Below are 21,238 nucleotides of genomic sequence, written 5' to 3'. Positions count from 1 at the left end.
GCCTATCCAGTTTGGCATGCCCTAGACACTTCCCAACGCCTTGTCCCACTCCTTTCCTCCCAACCACACAACCATTTCCCCCACTCACTAGCTTTACACACAACCTCAATCAGACCACTAACAGCATCACGAGAGAACCTGCCTTCAGTCATGAAACCACTGATGCCATAGTATCACTACTCACCCTATCACAGGTATAGATAGAACATCGCACCTTAGATCATGCATCCAACACAGCTATAGGCACCCCCACATCACACATAGGACATCACAAACACCCAGCTCTAACCCCGTCAGGCAACAAATGAACAAAACATATAGTTCACCTACTATCCTGACTACCACCAAAATGCCAAAGTTAACCCAACCTCCAAAACCCATCACAGCTTCAACATCGTTGCTACTGTCTAAGCTGAAAAGCGCCCTTATAAATGCTCGTTTTTTAGGAGAACATGCCATTGAAATTCATGATCTTATCACAGAACACAACCTAGACCTTTTGATGATAACATAAACCTGGCTCCACCAAGCATCAGGACCCCTACTAGCATTGGCCATACCACCCGATTATAATATCTTCAGAGCTGACAGAACCTACACCAAAGGGGGTGGTGTAGCTATCATAGCCAGAAATAATATACAACATAGATCTAGCCCAATTGAAGACATACCAGGCGATGAACTTCTGTGTTTCAAATTGGCCATTAATAAGAAAACCACAATTAACATCATAGTGGCTTACAGAACGCAAAGTACCACTAGCCAGCCTGAAACAGACATCCCACCACTTCTCACACCCCTTATCAAACCTAATACTAAATGTATTTTTCTTGGAGACCTGAATCTAGGATTTAATGACAACCTAGACCCAAAAGCTGCCAATCTATACACAGCTCTCAAGGATATGAACTTCACTCAGCAAGTGACACATGTCAAAGGTAAAACCCTGGACTGGATCTTAAAACTTAATACCAATCTCAGTATAGACTCAGTCAACCCCCTCAGTTGGACAGACCATCATTGTATCCACTTCACTTTCATCAGTGATGAACATCCTTCTCCTAAAATTAAAACAACCAACATCATCGGATCTGGAAACTCCCATAAACTCATGGTAGAGAAATTTGCACCAAACCTCAATAAACACCTCAAAACCATACCAACCAATAGTAATGACCCAAGCATCATAGCTGACTACTACCACAAATGCCTCTCACTCACCATCGATGAAGTAGCACCCATCTCATCTAAAACACGTCGAACTGACAAAAAGAACCAATTCTGGTTCGACGAAGAATTAATAGCACTGAGAAAAAACAAACGCTCCCTTGAACACGCCCATGTCAAACACCCTAGCCCTGACTCTGATAAAGCCTTCAAGAATGCTAATAAAATATGTAAAGCGGCCATCATCTATCACAAAGCTAATGCTTATAACAAACACATTAGTAATGCTGCCTCAGATTCTAAAGAGCTTTTCACCATCCTCAGGGAATTAGAAAATACCATCCCCACCACGACCCCCACTAACGTCAGCAAAGAATGGTGCACCACCATCCAAGGCACACTCTCAGCCAAAATCACGCTACTACAAAACAAAATTTCCGCTAAAAGACAATCGCTAGCAGAAAAAAATACAACCACACCTCCAGCCATCACATCCTCTATAAAGCGTAATACATCATTCCATTTCACTCCAGTTACTCAAGAAATGGTGCTCAACACCTTATCTAAATTGAAAGCCTCGAACTGCAAATGAGATAGTGTTCCAGCTAAACTAGTGAAAGATTTACTACCTACCTTGCACCCACCATCACTAACTTCTTCAACGCCTCCTTTAACAATAATATAGTACCAGCAAGTATCAAAGAAGCCTGGGTCATCCCACTTTTAAAAAGCCATCACTCGACCCCACAGTACCCACCAACTACTGCCCAATAACAACAGTCCCCTTCCTACTGAAACTCATAGACAAAATAGCCTTCACACAAATCCAATCCTATCTCGAACAAAATAAACTACTGGGTACCAGGCAATCAGGTTTCAGGCCCAACCACAGCACTGAAACAGCCCTTCTAGATTTAAATAACAATATGGACACCATCAGAGATTCAGGGAAACTCTGTATTCTATTGCTGCTAGACCTCTCCACAGCATTCGACCTTGTAGATCACGGCAAATTATGCACTTCCCTAACTAATGACTTCAATTTCTTGAATGATGCCACCAAGTGTGGTAAATCCTTCTTTGCTGAACGGACCTCCAGAGTGGCCATAGGCAAAGAAGCAGCTGATCCCATACCAGTACCCATAGGAGTCCCCCAAGGCTCATGCCTCTTGCCTACTCTATATAATGCCTACACTACCTCTTCTCCACCCTAGACGATATGGGTGTCATCTACACTAACTTTGCAGATGACACCCAAATCCTCATTCTCATCACAGGAGACTAAAACCTAGACTCTCTGACCATTAACAAAATGTATTCTATCATACAAAATTGGATGGTGCTCAACAGCCTTTGTCTTAACGATGAAAAGACAGAAGTCCTCATCGTTGGAACCCCAAACAAAATAGCGACCCTCCACTCAGATTATTCCTCTATCAACATTGATGGCACAATGATCCCTGTCCTCAAACAGGTGAAAACACTTGGAGGTTACATAGATGCCAACCTTACGATGACCAAACCCATCAGTACTCTCGCATCATCCACAGCATATACATCAAAACTTATAGCGTTAAGTCGACAATTCCTGACACCGACTAACTGTCTCACCCTGGCCAGAGCCCTGGTTTTATCCAGATTGGACTACTGCAATGTACTCCTTGCAGGTACTTCCACCTCCAACCTTAACACACTACAGCTTTTTGCAAAATAAAGCGCTAAGAGCTGCACTAGGGATAAAAAAAAATGACCATATATCCAAGGCTAGGAAGGACACCCGCTGGCGGCCCGTCAAAGCAAGAATAATATTTAAAAAACTGTCCATCACACATAAATGCATCAACAATAAAGCATCACTCTATGTGAACAATAGTCTAAAAAAAAAGTAAATGCCAGATCCCTAAGATCTAATGACAACCAAAACTTAGTGACTCCTCGGTATAACAACAACAAAGCAGGGGGTAGTTGCTTCTATGTCCTAGCCCCCAAACACTGGAACTCCCTCCCCATCTACATGAAAAAAGAGACCTCCTTCCCCATATTAAAAAAACAATTGAAAACATGAATGTTCAACCTATACTAGCACAGCACCGATACGTGACAAATTGTATTGACTTCTAAATGACTATGTAATGCCAATGTTGTTGCAATGTTTTTTATCCTATGCATAGCCAATGGCTGTGTACACTAATACTTTTCAGATGTCTGTAACCATGCCGTGATATGCCAGGGTATGGGCGTGTAACAAATGAAATAAATAAATAAATACATGTTGGTTTGGTTTTAAGGCTGCACATGATACACAGAAGCAATATGCTTTGCAATATTGCAGTGTGTACCTCGCCCGTCTGCCATAGTAGCCCGAGATGCAGCCCCTGCTTCCCCGTGGCACACAGCAGATTTAAAGGTCACAGGTCCGTGTTTGACAGCTGCTGTGACAGCCACGTCACTACAGCACAGAGGTTGTATTTAAATCTATATCTATTTTTCAAACTCAATAATTATGATAAACTACCCATCTGAAGCCACATCTGATTTGAAACATACCAGTCTCCTCCCTGTGAGCTCAGTCAACTAGAAGATTCTATATGGATTGTAGGAACCTGCCTGTCTGCATTCCAGCGTATGATACCAAATGCAGATGCATACCTCTGTTGACACCGTGGGAGGAAAGGCAATGCCCTCATTGCCAGGCCTGTCATTACCCATCTCAAGACAATCAGTGAGCCTGGCTTCAAACATAACAAAAGGCTTGTCTCACACTAGAGAACAGAAAGCCGTTGAAGTGCAAGGTTGGAGAATGGGAAGGGTTTAGACAGACAGGCAGAGCACAAGGAATGAAGGGTTCATCCATCTGAATTTTCAATGGGCTTCTCTTTCCTTCCAGTCACCCCCACACTTTCTGCACCACAAAGCACTCTTCTACGAATTACATCATAAGGCAAGGGGACTTGTCACACGGACATGGATTGTACCCATTAAAGCAGGCTTGCTTTACTTCAATTCCACATGGCATTTTGCCTTTAAGGAAGAATGTATTTGTACCTTTTTTGGGAGAGTTGATCTTCCCAAAGCCCTCAGCTATTGAGGTGAAAAAGGAGTGCACTCATGCAGAAGCAGTCATTTCTCGCTACCCACTCCCAGGACACATTCAGGGTGACTCATGCAGACTTGTGCTGAAGACCACAGCGTACAGCTCTGCCTACATAATCACTAGGTTCGGAGAGCCGAGACCAAAAGGACTCCACTTGTAGAGAGCCACTTTGCAAATGTAAAGGGCAAAAGTAGGGATACAAGTGGGTATGCCACCTTTTGCCCTTGACATGTGCACTCTGGAGTGCATTGCAGACAGAGGTATTGCAGACAGAGGTCATCCTGCCCCGCTGATGCTTCTGGACCTCTCTGCGGCCTTCAATCTAGTAGAGCACTCTCTACTAGTGACTAGACTCGGTGAGGTCGCCCATTGCTCCACTCAAGCCTCTAGTTGGATATCATTCGTTTTGGGACCCCGGACTGTCCAGGTATCTGCTGGGGATGAGCACTCTGTACATGTCATCCAAACGCGTTGTCCCCCAGGGCTCATGCATGTCCCCATATTATTCAACATCTACATCCGGCCTTTGCTTGATCTGTTAGATGTCCTGGGTGTCTGATACAGAAACTATGCTGTTGACACTTAAGCGTAGTGGTCATTATGAGCAGGACCTGTCTGCCATAAATAGCATCTATAATGCCATCCAGGCATGGATGGCATGTAACTCATTAGCACTTAATTGTAAGAAAACAGAATTCCTGATTGTTGCTTCCAAAGGCATCTGATTATTCCAACTTTCGGATTGTGGGCAATATCATTGCTGTCTCGAACAAAGTCAAAACCCTGGGGGAGGTTCTTGATGAGGAACTATCCATGAGACCACATGTCTCTTATATTCGATATGCATGTGGTCTCATTACCAAACGCGTAAATTGCATTTGTGCTTTCCTTACTGTTGAGAACTGTACCTTGCTCACCACTGCTCTTGTTAATTCAAGACTTGATTATTGCAACAGCCAGTTGGCGGGTACCATGGTTCTCAACATTCATGCCCTGCAGGTGACCCAGAATAATGCTGTCCGAGCAACTCTAGGGCTCTCTCGGCATGCACATGTTTCTGTCACCAGGAGAGCATTACACTGGCTGCCGATCAAACGGAGCATCACACATAAGATCTTGACCCTGCCCTTCAAATGCCATTCTAAAACCTGCCCGGCTTATCTCTCGGATCGTGTTAAGCCTCATTTTAACACAAGGAATGTTCGTTCCTCTATGGTTCCTACTTTCATTCAGCACTGATTTAAACTGCCCCACCTTCCGAGGGACTTGCTTTTATGTTCAGTCATCCATATTGTGGAATCTTCTTCCTGCTCCCATACGTCTAGCTGTTAATCTGCCTACTTTCAAAAAGGCAATTAAGACCCATCTAATTAACTTAATTCCAAACCAATCTAGTAGTCTCCTTCTATTACCTGCACTAATCTTGAACCCTGACTTTCTCCTTATCTCTCTGGTTTCTGTCCTGTTTTGTTTAATGTGTGCTCTGAGTCCTAGGGGCATGTGGCGCTCTATACAAATAAACATAAATTGTAAAGGTTTTTCAGAACTAAGTCCATATTCGTAAACAATGCTGATAGAATATCTTTACTTGGTAATGAAACTTTCCTAATCTTCATTTTGATTGCAGTGGAAGCTTACATTGCTAACTTTCCTGATCATGCCCTCTCAGAATGACCTTGGTCTAATGTCATATTTCTTTACAGAATTGAGGCAATTGTCATCATTTACTTTTGAGCGTAAACCCGCCACTTTCAGTGACACGATTTGCATGGCGCTTTAGGGATTTTTGGATATGGTCAAGCTGTAGATGATCGATCCCAGCCATATCATCCAGGGAAGGGTGCCCAGCCCTCTGTTCATTACAAATTAGACTCACCCCAGGTTTATTTATAGTCCCACAATGTTGATTTTGATTTTGAGTATTTCTTACGTGCACCAGACAGACTTAACTGCAATCATGCGCAGATGATAACTATGCATCGGGAGCAGAGTAAGAACTGCATATGATCTATGACTGATTAGCTTATGTAAATAGGAACGTTTTTAACATCTTTCTGAGTAATTCCAAACTCTGGCATGCTCGAATTTCCACTGGTAACTGATTCCACAGTTTGGGGCGAAAACCTCCTGTCGCCCTTAGAAACCCGTTTAGCCCGAGGTAAGCACATCAGCAGTTTATACCCCGACCAGAGATCTCTTGTTGGCTGATAGCGACACACCCTGACAGTCAGATATGTTGATGCAAAACCATTAAAGCATCTGTACATCAAAGAGTCCACAGTGAATTTGTTTCGGTCTTCCACCATTAACCAATGTAACGATCTACGTAGGGCTGAGACATGGTCCCTCTTCCCAAGGTGACCAATCAGCCTGATCGCTGCATTTTGGGCCCTCTGGAGTCTAACGATCTGGTTTGCTGGAATCTCTGCCATTATACTATTACGAGATGTCAATTGGTCATTGCCCCTACCACCACTGCATGGTCTTCCATTGAGACAAAAGGAAGCACATTCCTAAGCATGCACAGTGAGTAGTACACTGCCTTCACTTTGGCACCTACCTGGGCTTCACTGCCCAGGTTTTCCTGCCAGATAGACCCGATATTTTTAACTTTCCTTGAGATCTGGATTTCCTCACCTAAAATCAGGGGAGGTGGCCTTTGTCTTTCTGCCATCATTTTACCTTCTGGCCCGAATAGTACCACCTCAGTTTTCGCTTTATTCAGCTGTAACTGGTTACATGCCATCATCTCTTGATCTCTCCCATGCATTGATTGATCTTCTCAAATGCATCTGCAATATTTTCTGTCTCGATGTAGATTTGAGTATCATTGACATATGAATGGAACCTTAACCCATGCCTCCTCAATATAGCAAGTAACGGGCAAACATACAGTTTAAAAATCAATGCCGAAAATGCTGAGCCCTGTGGGTTTCCGCACTTTAACCACAATAGCTCTGAGAGAAAATCTCCCATGGTCACCTGTTGGGTCCTGTCCTTCAAGAAGGAATTGAACAATTCCACCACTGTTTTTATTCGTTGGAGCATGATCCGATGGTCCACCGTATCGAATGCCGTGGACAGATCCAGCATCAGCAACACTGTGTATCCCCCTCTAACTGCAGCCTCCAGCAGATCATCCTGGACAGCCAGCAGTGCAGTCTATGTCCCATGCTTGGGTCGAAACCCTGACTGGAGTTTGTCCAGTAGTCCGTTATTGTCCACAAAGGCCTGCAATTGGACCAAACAGCTTTTTTCAGAATTTTATTTAGCCAGCACAGGTTGGCCACCGGGCAATAACTTTTTAAGACTGTTGGGTCTAGATTGGGCTTTTTTAACAACGGTTTCACTAGTGACCTCTTCAAGGCACTTGGAACGTAGCCCTCCAATAGTGATTTATTATAAAGGCTGTTACGAATGGGGTAATATTCGCTGCCAGCATTGGGAAAGCCAAATCGTTTGTTGGCTTTAATTGAAGCATCAGGGATAAAACAGCTTCCTGCTCTATACATTGGAAGTGGAAGCCCTCTTTTTCTTCCTCCAAATCTTCTATGCCCTTCTCGTCCATGGGCTCCTCCCACTATTCAAGGACCCTCACTTTGGCAATACTTTCCTGGATGTCCATACTCTTTTCTTCAAAGAAGTTGTTAAACTTATTTGCTTACGCCTGCGTAGCGACAATTGGCACTGCCATACATGAGGGGTTCCTAAACCTGGACACTACATAGAAGAGCGCCCTTGTTTGGTTCCCTGCCTGTTTCATTTCTGTATGAAGGAACTCTTATTTTGTCACAAAAAGGTCTATTTCATACGCTTTTAACAAACCTTTTGCCTTCCCTGCATCACTATCCAGTTTGGAGGACCTCCACAGTTTATTTGCCTGTCGCACCTGTTTGTGCATTAAAGCCAACACCGGCCCAAACCAAGATTTTGATTTTTGAGTGGTCTTTAGTTTTAAGGGCGCATATTTATCACACATCTCCTGTGAGATATGTGACCCCCTTTTAAAAAAGTCCCCACACAGAAGTAGAGCATCTACGTCTGCTAATCTTCCCTGAACTTCAGCTCCTGGGATTTTAGCCAGGTAATCAGCCCTGCAAATCCACACTGGCATACTCTCTCGCCCTCCTTCTTTTTGTCACTTTTTCCCCAAAAATCCAATTAGTTATAAACAGTGGTCTGACCAGAGTGTAGAGGGATGGATTCAAGAAATTGTGTAGCCCCTTCTCTTACTGCTAACAAATCTAGGCAATGTCCCTTATTATGCAATATTGCCCTAGTAATAATCTCTAGGCTGTGATTGTCCAGATGTCCTGCCAATGCGACTGAATTTGGATGAATGTCGTTCTCCATCTAGATATTTCCAGTTCCCTACACAGATAAATTGCTATTTCCTGTTGATACTAACCTTCTCCCTGGTGCAGATGGGAGGTTTTTGTGGTCAGTTTTCCACAATTTTCTTATGTGGATATTATTAATGCTACAAAGAAAATGAGGTCTGCCTCGCCTCTTGACCCCATTCCTCTCTCCACTATGAAAACCATTACTGCATCCATTGTTCTTGCTGTGACTGGGGCTGACAATATTTCATTCTCCTCTGCTGTTATTCCTGCTATTCTCAAACACGCTTTGATGATTCCACTCCTAGAAAGTATCGACTTTGGATACTTCTGTTTCTGGTAACTATCGCCCTATTTCTTTACTTCCTTTTCTTATGAAGCTGCTGAAATCACTGGTATCTCCTTTACTCTCCTCCTTTTTGGAAAGGTTATCCTTTTTTGATCCCTTTCAATCTGGGTTCAGGCCAGGGTGAGGAATTGAGTCTGTACTAGTGTCAATCGTAGATGATATTTTGAAGCTGTCTGATCGGGTGTCTGTGGGGGGTTTGATCCTTTTGGATCTTTTGGCAGCTTGCAATACCGTTGGCCATCCCACCCTCCTTCTTCGACTGGCTAGTGCTGGAATGTCTAGCTTGTAAGAGGATTCAATTCAACACTACAGCTAAGTCAATGCCTAGCCTGGGATACTGAATGGAAACCCTTATTGATATATCTGTATGTCCAGTTCATGAGTTCTGGATGACTACGCCTATATAACACCCCTCTCTTGGAATCCCCCTGACCCCACTGAGCCAAGAAGTAGTTCTGTTTTGCAAGTTAAAAGGTTTATTTGAGAATTTAAACAATATATATATATCACACTTTATAATAAATTAATAATTGAATAGCACACTTAATCTGAGAAGTAATCAATAATGGATAGTCTGGCACTAGCACACTTCTTTATAATCAATGATGAGTGGTTATAGGATGGATAAGATAGCAACAATACCTTTATGGTTTCAAATGGATGCAAGGTGGAATGAAAATGCAATACAGAAAATACTCAATATGATTTCAACAAAACAATGTAATCACTTTTCTCTGGCAATCCACTCCCCCCCTTTATGCAATGCAAGGAAATGGAAGGAAAGCACACAGTTCTCAGAAATGCAATCAAATGTAATTCAGTTCACCCCAGCAAGCTTATACAACAGGTAGGAGTTTTAAAACACAGGCAAAATGCTTTGAATATGGTGATAATGAAGTGAGGAATATGCTGAAAATGGTTTTAATTCCCTTTAGGAGGTTCAGGGTGAGTGGTATCTAGTCAATATGAGTTCAGGCTCACTCTAGCAATGATTCAGGGATGGTTCTTAAGAGGTAAACGAAATTTAGCAGTTCAGGCAAAGGCAGCTATCTTTTTACAAGTAAAGAAATCAGGCCAAATCGCAAATCGCGGCAAATTTCTAGGCTTTTTGGAAAGGTAAGATTCTAAACTTTCAGAGGAAAGTTAAACCAAGTTCCTAGCCCAAACGGTTCCAGAGATACGGACGATTAAATAAAGGTAGTTTTTCGGATTTTAAATTTTAAAAGTTCAAAGCAACAGGTTACAGCTTGCAGCTAGAAGATGACAGGTGACAGCTTTCCAAATGACAGGTGACAGTTAGGAGGCAGTTCTGGTTAGATTAAAATAGATTGAATTATATTATTTTAACTAAGAGATTGGTTCTGCACAGTTCTGCTAGGTACTCACAATATATTTTTGAATTAGGCCTCGCCACGGATCTGGTCAGGTTTTGGACTGGACTCCGGTTCTGGTCTCGGCACTTCACAGTGATCTGGGTCCGCTCTCTGGTTCTGCTAACAGCGGTCTGGGTCACTCTGGATCTCTGGCCTCTGGTTCTGGATACTGCTCTGCTTTCTAGGTACTGCTACAGGTTCTGGAGATTGATGGATTTGAAGTCTGGATCTCTGGATGTGAAGTCGTCGATCAGCATGCTCCGCAGCAAATGGAATTGAATGTCCTCTCTAGCTTCCAGTGGCTCTTTTTATGTCTTTTGAAAGTGGGTGTGTGTGCAGCATCACTAGCCAGCCCCTCTTTCAACTTGTCATTGGCCCAATTCTCCCCTCTCCCATGATTGGGGAAGGAACTGTGAGTCAGAGTGATGCTGTAGGTTTTATGGGTCAGAGGATCCTCCCCTGGTCAGTTTGCCCACTAATCTATATTTGATCAAAATACACATTTCTCAAATACATAGTGGTTTGTCATTGCATGTACATATTACCTATCACATGAGGTAGTCTCTGTCCCAAATCTGCTCTTCCTGAGGGCTTGCATTCAGAAACGGCAACATTTTCGATTTTAGTGGGTTATGCAACCTTGGTTCTTCATTAAAAATTATACACATATACACGGCCTGTCCATACATACTCCAGTAAATTCCCATGTCTCTAGCTTAAACACAGAGTCTGTAGTATCCATAAATAGCGGGGTTTTGCCCCAGAACATCACACAAATTCCCAACGTGTCTTAAAACGTGCACAGAAAATTCACAAGAATTATGGTATCATTTAAATAATTTTGACAAGTCTGCACTGTGAGTTATACATCTTTCTTAGAACCATATTCTGGCAACAGGGGTGTGTCTTTTCAGGTCACATGGTGTAGAAACCAGTTTATCCAGTTTCTGCCAAGCTGAGAGACCCTGCCCCTCCCAGCTTCTGCCAAGAGGAGGCTGTTTTACGGTCCCCCCAATAAACCATCTGCCTGAGTCAAGGAAGGGCTTTGTTCAAAAGGAAGCCTTTTACGACCACCCTAATAAACCATCTGCCTGGGCCCAGGACAGGCCTTTGTTCAACTCCCTGTAGCTGCTCCACCCCTAATCTAATCAGAGAGGTGACAACTCCTTTTTGCAAGGGGAAGAGTGGCTGAGCAGGTTTTAACTCATGTGGGGGTAGATGTCAAGCAGAATTCAGTTTCATTAAGCCAAGCTTCAGATAAAATGTCATTTTTTTGTTCCCCAGTTTAAGTCAAGACAATTTTTACATATGCAGCTAGAATGCTGATTCTAAGTTCAAAACTATGACATTTCAACAGTGACAAACTATGTGACACTCAAAGTAGGTCACTCAGTTAATTTAAACATTTTCGATTTTTGGTAGTTTTAAATCCAGTTTCAGTTAGGCTGCTGCAGACCTGCAGAGCTCAGCCAGTCTTGTTATGAACATTGTTTTGGGGCTCTTCAACTTCCCAGATTTAGTATGCACACATACTTCATTCTGCCAGATGTCCGCTGGTGTTCAGTGAGATTTTTGGATGTGTTGCAATGTTTGAAAATAGGCACTTTGAGCTGGCATTCAGAGAAACAAAAGGTGATTTTAAAGTGCGGTTTTTCCTTTGGCACACATTTCACTCATGGCACCCCGGCCCATCCTGCTCGCACTGGTGGGTGGCAAGTTAGGCAACCATTTTAGTGTGCACAAACTGCGTGGTTCTCCTAGATTCTGGCGCACATGTGGGCTTTTTGGCCATCTTGGATTTTCTAAGCCCACAGCACCAAATGTTGCAGCATGATAGCTTAAACGTGGGTCAGCACATCCAACAAGCTCTGTTCTATCCTGGTTTGGATCCTTTCTGGGTATCCATTCACAGTCAGTCTCACTTCCACCGTTCCAATCTGTTTCTATCACTATCACTTGTGGGGTTCCCCATGGGTCTGCTTTTTCCCCTATACTGTTTAAAGTCTACATTCAGCCTTTGGCCAGACTCATCCAGTCTGACAGGTTCCATTGCTACTCTTACACCGACAACATGCAAATTGTTGTGTGACTTGACCTGGCAGCAGCAGACACAGCTCGTCATCTGCGGGTCTGTCTGGAGACCGTGGGTAAAAGAATGACTCATAACTGGCTGAAGCTGAATGTTGACAAAACAGAAGTACTGGTGGTAGGGTCTCCTTAATCTGCTTCTTTCTGGATGCCAGCCTTTTGGCTAACATTTCTGGGTCCACTTCCAACCCCAGTTGCGTTAGTGAAGGACCCGGGCTGTAAAATCTCTGCATCTCTTGCGGCAGAAGCCCAGGTCGGTATGGTCTACAAGAATGGTTACTTCAAACTTAAAATCCTTCAGAAGGTTCTCCCTTTTCTGCCTTCTCAACTCTGTGCCTGCCCCTGTGGTAAGTTCGTCCTTCTTCTATCTTTGGGTTTCTTGACAACTGTAATTCACTGTATTTAGCTCAGCTTCTCTACTTTCTCAGTAGGCTTGGGGTGCTGCAGAATTGGCACTCCTTTGCATAATTCCATCTCTTCAATCCTTCACTACCTACATTGGTTGACGGTGGCCGCCGTATTGAGTTTAAGGATCTGTGTTGCATCCACCCTGCTTTCTAGGGAGTTGGATTAACATAACAATTTGTCAATTAAATTGTTAATCCATGTAGAATGCATGGCTCCTGGGAGTGGACAGTTCAATCTAGTCCTAGTGACCAGGACATGGTTGCTTGGATTGCTAGAGCACCCGTGGTAATGACTACAGGACTGCGGTTGAATGGTTTTGAGAGCTCTACCGCTTCTCTTTTGTCCTCAATACAAGCAACGTATTTACTTATTTATTGAACTTATGTAAGGCGCCTATACAAACAATGGTGTTTCCAGGCGGCAATCATGATTTTGTTTAGATCCTCTGCAATAACGTGTAATAACGTGTCACTTGAGTGAAAGCGATTTGGTGCATTCTTTTCTGCAAACACATTGTTAATGTCTGAATCAAGGTATTGCAATGCCTTATCTTTACCCAAAATAGTTTTTATTAAATATTGCTGTGGGGCCATGTCAGCTCACCCCATTGTTGCTGGAGCTGGCAGTGTTGCTACGCCTGCCCCCTCACTTCAAAGCGCAAGGGTGCTGAATACAAGACTACAACAGGGTCATGTGACCCTTGTGGCAAAGCCTGTCGTGGTTAAGGGCGCAGTTGCACTGCTGTGGGCTGTTGTGGGCTGAAGGATCACATACCCCAGTAACCACATGCTCCATGTTGTGGATTAATTACCATGGTAACATACTACGTAGTTAGCTTCTAACTCTAAACTTCAATCTCAATAGCTCTCAGTTGTATGGAGATTGTATTAGTGTGGGTGCTTTATATTGTGACCAAGGGCGTTTCTGAGGAGTGCTGAGGTCACGTGCCAACATTGCAGAATTTGCCAGGAGGGCTTGGAGTAGAGAAGCCTGGGTGTAACCAAGGGCGGCTACTAGGAGCTGTTGGATTCTCAAACGCCACTTCTGGTGGCCTTCTTGGAGAAAAGACATAAAGTCTTTTGTACTGTCTTGTGGAATTTGCGCCCAAAACAAGGCTCAAAAGAAAAGGCCAGCCGGCCTACTTCAACCCTTGGATATTCCACCGGCACCATGGCACACCCTGTCAATGGACTTTATAACGGATCTGCCTCCTTGTGCTGGTTACAACACAATCCTTGTAATTGTGGACCTATTCTCCAAAATGGCCCACTTTATCCCTTTAAAGGGTTTGCCTTCAGCTTCCACCTTGGCCAAGGAATTCCTGGAGAATATAGTTCGCATACATGGTTTCCCTTCCATTTTGGTCTCGGATCGTGGAAGTCAATTTATCTCACATTTTTGGAAGAAGTGTTGCCAACTAGCACAAACAGATGTGCGGTTATCCACCAGCCACCACCCCCAGACCGAGGGACAAACCGAGAGAACCAATCAGACTCTCGAGCAATATCTTCGGTGCATGTTACACCAATCCGAGTTAAATTGGAAAGACATCCTTTGGATCGCAGAATATGCATACAACAATTCAGTGCATTCTGGAACCGGACAAACCCCCTTTTATACTTTGTATGGTCACCATCCTCGGACCTCTGATCTAGATCCACCTCTGACCCTGGAAATGCCCGCAGTAAATCATCTGCATTCCACAATAACCCGAGCCTTCAAAGAAGCTGCAACTCATTTACAGCAAGCCAAGAAAAAGTATAAAGAAAACGCTGATTTGCAGCGAAGTAAAACTCCTCCTTACCAAGTAGGAGACCAGGTATGGCTAGCAACTAAACATTTACCCCTCAAGGGCCCGCGAACCTTCAATCCCAGATTCATAGGACCTTATCCCATCAAAGTTATAATCAACCCAGTGGCCTTTAAACTGGATCTACCGTCCAACATGCGTATTCATCCAGTTTTTCATGCATCACTTTTGAAGCCAGTGCAACCAGGAACCCGATTGTCCAAGCCTCCAGATCCAGTTCAAATTGAAGGGGAATTAGAATTCGAAGTTAAAGACATTTTAGACTCCAAGGTGGTAAAGTCGAAACTCTTCTATCTTGTTGACTGGAAGGGATATGGACCTCAGGAGAGATCGTGGGAGCCTAGTAACCATGTCCACGCACCTCGATTAGTACAAAGGTTTCACCGGAGATTTCCGAACAAGCCCAAACCCCCGGAGGGAAGAACCTTGGGAGGGGCCTTGAGGGGGGTACTGTCATGATGCCTACCTCCAAGGAGCCAGGTCCGACCCAGCAACCCCAGAGGCAGGCATCATTTCCCCCAGGGGAGTGCCAGCGGGCCCAAGCTGGGGCCCTTTGGACTCAGTCCTGGCGCCTTAGGCGCCAGGCTCATAAAGCTCGACATGTGTTCAAGTGTTTTAATGTGCACTTACCTGATGCAGACCATGCTGCCACATCCAGGCCCTCTTGAGGCCTGAATAGGAACTACTTTACCTGTGGGACTACTTTCCACCCGGGTGTGGTCGGGGAAGGATACATACCTGATCGGAGGAAGGATACACACTTGGAACTTCTTCCAAAGCTATTTAAACCACACCCGATCAGCAACTCACGCTTCGCGTTGTTCTGCTCCTCGCAGCTGGACGCTCACTGTGTCAACTCCTGCATATGGACTTCAGCCACGCCTGTCAGCATCCTGGGTCACCTGCAAAGGGAGACAAGAGACCTACCAGCTAATCTGCACCACGGAGACATCACCGACGATCCTGAAAGGGAAGACATCATTTTTAAAAGCATTTCGTTACGATCGCTGCAGCACTGCATTTCACTCACCTTTCCTGGGTTCCTCCATCTTCAGCAGCGATCATCCGGATACACAGCCACTTCCCAGAGCCTAGAGAAAAAGACAAGAATAAGAGGTGAGAGAAGGAAGGGAATAGGAAAAGCTCAGTTTCCTTCTAAGACTTACCTGTTGGGTCATTCCCATTTCATTTCGGGTCTTGCTGCTTCCAAGCAGGACCCCGGCCCCTATGGGGAAAAAAGACAAAGACATTAGATGAGCGAATGCAAAAACATTACCTGAGCGCTCATCTAGGACTTACCAGATCTTTACTGGAACTGCACGTTTCACTTCAGGTCGGCGCCATATCTCTGGCATTCCGAACCCCGGCCCCTATGGGGAAAAGACATCAACATCAGCGCTTTGTAGCAAGAAGTCTCCAAAGGAATCTTCATTCATCACCTGAAAAAAGACAATGAACATTATTATTTAAAGCTTGAACTTTTGAACTTGCAACAGAACTTTTACAGCGCCTTACCAGTATAATCAAGCTTACCTGAACTCCCATCCAACCTCAATCCAGTGAAGTAACTGGGTTCAACGCGCCCCTGCGTCAGAAGCAGGATGGAGAGCTCGTCCTTTCAGACCCTAAGGTGAGACTTCACGGGTAATCGTGGAAGGGTATCGTGGAGGGTTGGAAGAGAGTGGGAGGCTTGAGCATAACTCAGTCAGTAGGTAATACTCCCTTTTCACGCACAGGGGAATATTCCTGCGAGCCGGAGAAGCCAGAGTAGAGGGCCCTTCCTGTCCATCTTCAGAGTCCTGCGCTTCACCATTGAAGAAGCATCAGCACTCGAAGCCAGACCTGCGCCTCCGTGGGAATCAGGTGAGCGTTACAGAAATACGTACCAAATACGTACCCCGCTGTGTCTGTCAGTGAAAGAAAAAGAAATACAGACCCTGGTTTTGAGCAACCTGAGGGTTCGTTGAGATCTGAATATAACTGAATTGTTCAAAGATCCCTCTGTGCCCGGAGTGACACGATACAATCTGTGCCAAGGAAAGAATAGTGAAAAAGCCTTTGAGGTAGGAAAGTGTTGCAGCAATATGTGCGACACCCACAAAAAAACTATGTGTGTTCCCTATATACCCGCCCAAAGACGCCTGGAGGTAGAGGGAGGAAGGGAACAGAAGACTTGAATTAAGTAAGGACATGTGATCAGGTGCCACCCACGGATGAACTTCTAGAGCCTATATCAAGGAGGCTTCTTAATGGACACTGATAAACTATGCCAATGTTTGGGTTGCGCAGAAGTGAGGATTTGGACTCTTTTGTCACAGAAGTGATCAGGTCCAGGAGACCGTGGTCAGTGAGAGGAAATGTGTGAAACATGGTCTGATAATAACTGGTAATGATGATAATAACTGTCTTTTGGGAACTAGACAATGCACACTATCTCAGAAAACTGTTGCCTACTTCCCACCCAGCTGCTCTGCTATGGTATGCTATGCCGAGCTGTGTTTATTTTCTTGATTACAAACACACACACACACACACACACACACGCTTGATCAACTTCATCTAGAGCACCAGGTTGATATATAAATATATATCTTGCTTTCGTCCGCAGCTTGCTTCGCATAGTTTGTAATAGAATGATAGCACCAGCATTTTTGTCACCATTGCAGTGCTTGACGGCGTCATCCTATGATGCTGCCTGTGTATACAATGCTTCCCTGTTTTAGTTTCCATGCTATGTACATGTTCCAGGAATCTGGCACACTTACAGGCCATCATGGTAAATTGCCAAAGTTTTGCCTTCTCTCACCAGGACACAGTGATAGAATTTCACTATGCTTTTTCCATCGTGTTACTGTCCCAGTATCACTATTCCACTGTCTATGTTACTTCATGAAATTCGAGTTACAGTTCCTTCTTAAATACCTGTTTTGACTGACCTCTCTGTCATGTAAATTGCCTGATGTCAATGAACCGTCTCCTTTTCTCTACTGCCCAGCATTACTGTCCTAGAATGTATTAACTCATGCAAAAAGGAGCTTTTGTGAATCTGGATTTTTTATGGTTAGTATAAAGCTAATCCATTTATTCATTAAAGTAAACTCTGTTCAACACTTTGCTTTGTTCTGAGCTATCATGGAACAAGATTTGCTGAGATCCAGGCAGAAAGATATAATGTATTATACTTGTTATATCCATAGCGCATATTCTAGTTTCTAAGTGCTAACTATGTTTGTGTGCCAATGATTAATGCTGAACACAGCTGAATACAGTGTAGAGATGTTATTTAGAAGAGTGTGTCTTTTAGCAGACTGTCAGCTATTCTCAGCACAGAAAACAGCCTTGAGAGAGAAAGAGATAGCGTAACAAATGTTTTCGTTTTCAGCAGAATTGGAATGTCTTGTTACCAAAGACAAAATGCTCACACAGTAGGTCTTACTTTCTCAGAATATTTCAGAACTACATATTATGTTCCAGCACAGTACATGCTATAATGAAATGTATGTATGCAAGCAAAAACATGATGTTTCTCTGAAATGCTTCTACACATGTAAACTACATCAGTGCCACTATAAAGAGTGCAATTCTTTTCTGTAGAAGGGGGGCTTGGCTTGTTAGTGATCAGCTGATTTAGCTGGCTAAACTCGAGAGCTCACTTCACTACTTCCCCTTGGGATGTTTTGAATATGAGCCAACACATGCAAAATAACCGGTTATGTTAGCAAGTATTCATATACTGTCAAGATGTCAAATATGCACACACTAAGTGGCACTTAAAGATGTTTTGAAAATGTTTTGCATCTGCTTTTTGCTTTGAAGTGATACACAGTGCTGTTTGAAAGGCATATATGCATTTAGCAATTTTAATTGAAATGGTCCTAAAAAGTATGTTTTTTAAACACATTGCATTTTCCATTCCCTATAAAGGTTATACTTTTGAATCATCTAGTGTAGTCTTGTGTTTTATTGTTTGTTTACATTGTGGGGGTTGTAGTGAAAGGTGTTTAATGGCAGAAGTGGTATTACATTTCATTGAGTGCAGAGAAACACATACATGATGTATAACCACCTATAGATTGTAATGGGTTATGTTGGTTGGTATGAATGTACTAGTATGCACTGAAGAAATATCTAGAGGACTACATTTACCAAAACTGTTTCAACATTATTTTTTGAACTGATCCAAAAATTATAAATGACAATGAATCATGAGCAAATCATCACTAAGAACAATTAGGCTGCAGGTGAAATGACATCTAAAACAGTGTAGATGGCATTAGTTGTTTCGACACCACACAAATCATTCATTCATTCAATAAACATAATCATACACACATACAACAATATATTCACATACATTTTGGATGGTATTGGATGACAACATTGAAAAATTCACCATACATAAAATTAAACTTTTTAGCTGTATATGTCATCATAATTTGGTGTGGATCTAAAGGTTGTAATAATTAATATAATTTATATGGTCACATTGTCCACTAATTTCTGTTTCCAACCGGTTTCGACGTGTTGGTTTAATTTCACCATGTCTGCATCAGGGAGTCCATTTGTGTACTAAAAGAACGTATACAAAACAAAAGTGTGTTACTCACATCAACATACAAAACCACCTATAAAAATGCAAATCCAACACACACCATTCATGCACGTGAACGAAAAAAATATTAATGAAGTAAAAAAGATTCATCACATGCCCAGATACAATCATTGAAAATAATGCAGTATCCTGAGAATCTAGGTGCCCACAGGTTAGTGAGAACCAAGACAAAAGCCTGTGCCCTGTGGAGGTGGAAAGTTGACACAGTGGAGGCCAACCAAACAATACATCATATAGATAGTGAAGGAGATGAAAAGGGTTGAAAAGACCACATCTGTACATGTGTGTTACAAGGGCCCCATGCCCAAAAAGTTACCTAAATCCTTGGCCACTAGCTCCAATGACCAAAGCAACTAGGGCTGCAATGTGGGGTCTGCAACTGTTTGCCTAAAAGTCAAGTAGAGGAAAGGAGAATAATTACATGACCACCATATTAAGGGGGGGCTAAAGTTGTGTAAAACTGTCAGTTCCATCTCACCTTACAAGTGAAGGAACATCACATCGATGTTGGAATCTTATTTAAATCTACGTACGTGGACGTCTGGGCAATGTCTGACTAATTGTCACCAGGGGCTCAGATTAGACAAATCTTTCATGCTAATTTGCTACTCTTAGGGACATTCCACCGCTGTAGAGCATTTAAAGGAGAGGGGGTGAAATAAGAGAAAAAGAAAAAAAAAAAGAAAAAGAGACATGAGTCTCAGATATCTGCCCACATGAATGGGGCTTGCATGGGTAAATAATTTATGTCCATAGCATAATTATCTTTTCCTAATTGAATGCAGCCTTTTACTTTTTTGTGGTTAATGCGCATACATATTCAAAAGGAATGTAAATTACATTCTTAAATAAGAATATACATGCGTGTCACTGTGGGGGGAGTGCTGAAGGGAAAATGATAATAGATCGGGACACTATGCAGTAAACAGCAATTCCCACAGCCTAATTGACATCCATAAATTGCCCATGGTGAAAAGAAAACAGAAAGCGGCCTGTTTGGATACTCAAGGCTTTGTGTCTGTTAATACAAAGTATGTGACAATGGGTGGTGACAAGGGGTTCAATTTTTAAATTCTCATTTCTCCAAAGAATTAAGTCCCCTGTCAACCATTTTAAGTTAAAAATCCATAGTTGTTCCTTATCTAACTTAGTAATAAGGAGCGTATTGTTGTTTTCATTGATCTTCTCAACACAAAGCAATGTAAAGTCATCCAGGGTATGGCCATTTTCCAAATAATGAAGAACCAATGGGGCACTGAGGTTGCGAGTGTTAATTTTTCGATCAGTGTTTATTAATACGCAAGTGTACTTCCCTAGTGGTCTTTCCAATGTGTATCATCTTGCATGGTCATTGGATGGCATACATTATGTTTTGACTTTTGCAGGTGGTGAACGTGCATAAATCCCAAGTCCTGCCCTCATGTTCAAAAGAAATGGTATTCCTCGAGTATTTGCAGGCCACACACGATAGACATGGGTAATGGCCAATCACTGGATTACGATGGATATCTTTACCTCCACTGTATATGGCTTGAGTTCTGCTCGCTTGAGTACTTTTTGTCTAAGGCTGTTGCTCTTTTTAAAAGCAAATAATGGTTTCATGGGTTTAACATCAGTTGCAATCAGGATTCTCAATTTTTTTAAGAAAATGCCTTTAATTTTCTTAGTATGTTGGCAAAAGGTGGACACACAAACCAAACAATTTTGTAAAGTGGATTTAGATTTAGGAATGAGGAGAGTTTCCCGATAAGTGAACCTCACTCTTTTTCTGCAGTGTTTGATAAGTTTCTTGGGTTTACCACGTTCACGCTGCCTGGTTTCTAGGACATCAGCATGTTTGTTAAATTTCATAATTTCTGTACAATTGTGGTGCAGACGTAAAAACATCCTGTAAGGTAGATTTTTCAATAGACTTTTCGGAGTGTTGACTATCAAAATGTAAGGTGGCATTTCTTTCCGTCAGTTTCCTTAAGAGTTCTACTTGGAGAGTGCCGGAC

Source organism: Ambystoma mexicanum, chromosome 5q, assembly GCF_040938575.1.
Source record: "Ambystoma mexicanum isolate Mex_15411 chromosome 5q, UKY_AmexF1_1, whole genome shotgun sequence".
NCBI classification, from domain to species: Eukaryota; Metazoa; Chordata; class Amphibia; order Caudata; family Ambystomatidae; genus Ambystoma; species Ambystoma mexicanum.
Note: the sequence above shows the minus strand (reverse complement) of the source record.